Source organism: Nomascus leucogenys, chromosome 5, assembly GCF_006542625.1.
Source record: "Nomascus leucogenys isolate Asia chromosome 5, Asia_NLE_v1, whole genome shotgun sequence".
Classification (NCBI taxonomy): Eukaryota; Metazoa; Chordata; class Mammalia; order Primates; family Hylobatidae; genus Nomascus; species Nomascus leucogenys.
In genome coordinates, this window is record NC_044385.1 from 114743172 (window position 1) to 114748838 (window position 5667).

Below are 5667 nucleotides of genomic sequence, written 5' to 3' on the forward strand. Positions count from 1 at the left end.
TTTTATCCACTACTGGAACACTAAAAAAAGGAAATATATAAGGTATTTTTGAATGTATGGCATGAAAATTTAAGAAGCAGCAATAGCCATTAATGCTTAGATTCAATAGGGTATTCCATAAAGTATATTTCTACAACAACATAAAATTGTCCTGCCTTTTTCTAATATAGTGAATGTCTGGTGTAGTTTTTGCAAATTGCCTTGGCCTATATAAAACATACTTATTGCTGAATACCAGAAAAGTACACAATTAAAATAAATATTGGACTCCGTATCCCTCTGTTATTTTTTTTCAAAAGAAAAAAGAATAAAATAATAGTTTTGTTAACTACACCACACTGTTATAATACACTTTAAACATGCATTAAGGTAGCCTTTAAATTTGAGATGGTCTTAAGAATAACAAATGAATGGAATTCCAAATTTTTGCAATAGGTGAACTGCTGCAGTTATAGGTATACATTTAGGAAAATTGTATAGCTCTTCCAAGACCAGCAATGTAACTTTATTTTGTACATTTTATTAATTGAAAATATACACTAATTTAAAAATAAAAAGAAAATACAGCATAATAAAAAATACGTTCTCAATTAAATGTACTGGATACATATAAATTTTAAGGGAAGAAGCAAAAAAGGAAAATGATTGATATTTAAGTGCAGACTGACTACCTGGACAGAAGAAAAAAAAAAAGAGGACTTAAAAAAATGATAAAACCTTTAGTTTTTCTATGACTAATATCCATATGGTTGGAGTATCGTCACTATGGAAGTTATGTTTGCATATGTTATACTTTACTGGTAATTTACATGATGGCTTTTAAGGTGCTGGCAGACATATGGTTTTTGAAAACGAGATTGGATAAAAATCACGGCTAAGGTGCAATACCCCTTATTGTTTTGGTCCTCCAATATTCAAGAAAAGGGATAATTCACTATAACATTTTCTTACCATCCGAATGCCTCAAGCTATACATTTTAAACTTTCTTAAACATTGGTTATGTTGCCCAATTTTGTTATTGAAATAATATTAACAAGACATTGTTTTGGCAAATTAAATCTTAAACATGGCCTTTCAACAGGATTTAAAAGGTGACTATCTCTAGAGTTCCATGTTAAAATGTAGTTTTCAAAATCTTACCAGAGTAATGCTTAATATTTGTACATAGTTAACCTAATTAAAATAATTAGCTTTAAAATGACAAATTGATAAGCTAAGTAAAACTTACACTGTGTAACATTTGTCTGGACACTTGATTTGTCAGTTATGCATAATAAAAATTCCAGTCATCAAGAAAATTACAAAACTTTTATCATAACATGATTTCTTTCACCCACCAGCTTTATCTCACAATAGATAAATACTAACGTTCTCATTTTTACACTAAACCACACAGGATTGACGCATTTAGTGAGACTACCATTCACATTGTTAAATTCAATTTTCCCTTTATATAACATGGTAAAATTTCATTTCTTCTAGATTCCAAAAGTATCTACAAAACCCATGCAATTTTACCATTTTAATATACTATGGAATATCATACAAAATAAGGCATTTCACTGTCACATATAACCAAGTTACTGTCAATCCCAAAATTTTTGCACATCAATACAAAGGTATCTAAGAACTTAGGAACAATATTCTTCTCAGTACTGTATAAAAATAACCACAATGAATATGTATTTGTGTAATATTTACTCCATTGTCTCATTTCCAGAAACTGTGACAAGCTGTAAACATATTTCAGTGTTGGTAAGGATATCTTGATTGCTGGTGGCAGAGGTATTAACAGTTCCTATTCCTGAAACAGAAGCTTGCAAATTGAATATTTGCAAGGATAAGTGTTGCTCCTCCTGCAGTAATCAAAGTATCATCTCCCACAGCTTCCACAGATGCCAGCACTGTACAGCTAGAGTGAATACCTTTTTTATTCTGTTGCGTTTTCTTATGTTTGGCAAGATGGTCGCTTCTCACAAAGCATTTTGAACATTCTTAACAAACAAATTTCTTCTCACCTGTATGTGTTCTTCTGTGCCTCTGTAATTCATCACTTCGAGTAAATCTTTTACCCCAATACATCCAGTTACAATCAAAAGGGCGTTCTCCAGAATGCCAGTGCAGATGAGCTCTCAGATGTGAGGTCTTCCCATAGACTTTACCAAACCCCGGTATAAAACAAATGTGTTGCTTCTTTTTCCCAAGATTGGTACTTCTCCCACAACCTTCTTTACAGTTGGGGCAGGTGCAAGCTACCCTCTGAAGTCCTTTTCCTTCTTGATGTTGTTGGTCCCCTTCTTCATCTACCATGTGTACATCTTAACTGTGGTCACAACACAGTTGTGCCACTCCTCAGGATCAAGTTCTTCTTCCTTGATCCTAGTATCTACAGGACTGTCAGCATTCTCTCCTGGATGTAGCTGTATACCAGTAGAATCTACAGAGTTTATTGTAACTGTAGATTTGACAACTGACCAGTGCTTAGACTAACTGGAGTTGAAGTGAAGGCCCCACCTGCCACAAATTGGCCAAGTGCGAGTGTTTGAACAGGCGTCAAAGTTAGTTGTTGGGCAGCAGTTATCTGTATTTGCAAATTCCGCAAGTTCTGGACCCCTTGTATTTGAAACGTTAGCCAAGTTATCTGTCCAGAAGGGGTCACTGTCTGTGCCCGAATTAAAAAATTTCCAGGATTTAGCTGCAACTGAAGATTTTGCGAAGCCTGTTGTGATGTATTTTGACCACTGGCTTGCACACTATGGATTGTCTGTGGTGTAATACCTTGCATAATTTGGGCTTCACTGGTTGGCGGCCGAGACTCTTGAAGTTGTAGATGTTGTACAACCGGCTGTGCTGGAGAAACCTGAATATTCTGTGTCTGTGTCTCTTCAGAAACAGGTGACTGGATATAATTTCCCTAAAGATGTTTAGAATGAACTTGCCCACTAGAAGTAGTCAAGCTATTTGTGTTTTGTTGTAATATACCTATACTATGTATCCTAACAGCCAACTGTGATGAAGATGTTGGCACAAATAAATCTGTATCAGTATTAGTTTAATTAATATCAGGAGAAACTCTCTCACCAGTCTTTTCTGAATTGTCTGAACTATCCGTACGTTGTCCTGTGTTTATCGAATGTCCATAGGCATTAATGCCTGCAGTCATTGTCTGAGAACTGCCCGAGAGTCCCGAAGAATCTAGATTGACACTATTAATTTGTACAAACGTAATATTTCCTGGCAGACCAAGAGGCACATTAGCAACTACTTGGGTTGGACCAGCAAAAGATGAACCACCAATTGCAACTCCCTGAACCTGGACTTGACCAGTACGTGGTAGGAGATTCTGGATGTTAGCAGGTTTTCCAGAGGCAAGTAAGGTTTGATTAGAGCCAGGAATGACCTGAATTTGACTGTCTTTTTGATTTATACCCCCATTATCTGAAGAGCCTGTGTAACCAATTTGAACCTGCTGACCATCTGTTGATGGGACTATGTACCATTTGATGAATCTGATCCTGGTGCGTCTGAAAATGTTTGCTGATCCTGCAAATTCTGAAGTGGGAGAACATACTGCCCACTTGAAATAGCAGCACTTGGAATCTGTACTAGATTACCAGCTTCATCTTTTATAGTTGTAGGTGTGGCTGACAAAACCTCCCATCGGTTTGGTGCTCCTCCTAACTGTGAAGAAGCCAAAGCACCTGTCGCTCCAGCAACTGTGGGGGCCCCGGCTCCGGTGGCCACCACCTCCTTGTCGTCGCCAGGCGATGGCGGCCCTATCTTGCTGCAGGTAGCGTCCAGCAGAGCAGGCGGTGACGGCTGAGTGTCCTACCCACGCGGGCGGGTTCAGAGAGGGAGACAAAGGGAGGGGTGGCGGTTAGCGCTGGGCCGCCGCTCACACAGGAAGTACGACTGGGTGCCCGCCGGCTGCGCCCCAGCGAACGCCGACCCGCGCTCTCCTCCTCCTCGTCCCGCCGCCGGCCCCGCCTGGCGTCCCCCGCTCGCAGACACCCCTGCTCCCCTGTCCGCGGGCAGGTGGGCGCCGGCTACCCATCCCCGGGAGGACGCCTCTGTTGTTTTCAATTAATTTAACAAACCAATATGGAAGAGAGAAAGAAAAATTACGTAAATGATTAATCATGAAGTAATAGTAAACATTTGGGGATATTTATAAAATTGAACGGCCGGGCACGGTGGCTCACGCCTGTAATCCCAGCACTTTGGGAGGTCGAGGAGGGCGGATCACGAGGTCAAGAGTTCCAGACTGTCCTGGCCAACACTGTGAACCCTCGTCTCTAGTAAAAATACAAAACTTAGCCGAACGTGGTGGCGGGCGCCTGTAATCCCAGCTACTCGGGAGGCTGAGGCAGGAGACTCGCTTGAACCCGGGAGGCGGAGTTTGCAGTGAGCCGAGATGGAGCCACTGCACTCCAGCCTGGCGACAGAACAAGACTTCGTCTTAAAAAAAAAAAAAAAAAGAAAGCATTGTATCATTTTTAAACTAAAACTAAGGCAAATGATAGCTTTAATTTTCTCAAACATTAAAATTGCTAATGTGAGTTTTGGGGAAGAATGTGTATATATTCTTTTTATATATTTATTTATTTTATATATATAATCAGTTGTAGCATATATTAAATATTTTAAATTATTGTCAAAATAAATTAGTCAATGTATAATGGCCTATAGAAGGAAAATAGGTAATCATTGAACAATTTCTTAAAAAGTAATCCATTATTCATTACACTCTGAAGGTCATTTTTTACAGTGAAATAAAAAGAAGTTGCCAGGCGCGGTGGCTCACGCTTGTAATCCCACCACTTTGGGAGGCCGAGGCGGGCAGATCACGAGGTCAGGAGACTGAGACCACGGTGAAACCCCGTCTCTACTAAAAATACAAAAAATTAGCCGGGCGTGGTCGCGGGCGCCTGTAGTCCCAGCTACTCGGAGAGGCTGAGGCAGAACCCGGGAGGCGGAGCTTGCAGTGAGCCGAGATTGCGCCACTGCACTCCAGCCTGGGCGACAGAGCGAGACTCTGTCTCAAAAATAAAAAAAAAAAAAGAAGAAGTTGAACCCATGTAATTCTTTTATACAGGAACTATAAATTAAATTTGTTGACAAATTTGAGAAGATAATGTTTTCTGAAATATATTATTTGTTATTTTCATTGATAAATTAAATATATATAATTTTACTATAGCATCTTCTTTGAGGAAATTGGTTTTTTTTTTTTTTTTTTTTTTTTTTTTTTTGTGATGGAGTCTCGCTCTGTCGCCCAGGCTGGAGTGCAGTGGCACAATCTCGGCCCACTGCAACCTCCACCTCCCGGGTTCACGCCATTCTCCTGCCTCAGCCTCCCGAGTAGCTGGGACTACAGGCGCCCGCCACCACGCCTGGCTAATTTTTTTTGTATTTTTAGTAGAGACGGGGTTTCATCGTGTTGGCCAGGATGGTCTCGATCTCCTGACCTTGTGATCTGCCCGCCTTGGCCTCCCAAAGTGCTGGGATTATAGGCGTGAGCCACTGCGCCTGGCGGGGAAATTGGTTTTTTAGTTGTTGTTTTAATTTGGAGAGTGGTAAAGATTATCATACCTTAAATATAAATTTTTTTTCACATTTGGCTCATATTAAACATTTCTATTAAGCTAAAATTGAGTATGAATTGG

The 5667-nt window shown here is 39.8% G+C and overlaps 1 pseudogene; it reads right to left on the minus strand.

The window, feature by feature from the left end:
* Positions 1–1698: 1698 nt before the first annotated feature.
* LOC100590237 lies at positions 1699–4978 on the minus strand (annotated as a pseudogene).
* Between the last annotated feature and the right edge of the window lie 689 nt (positions 4979–5667).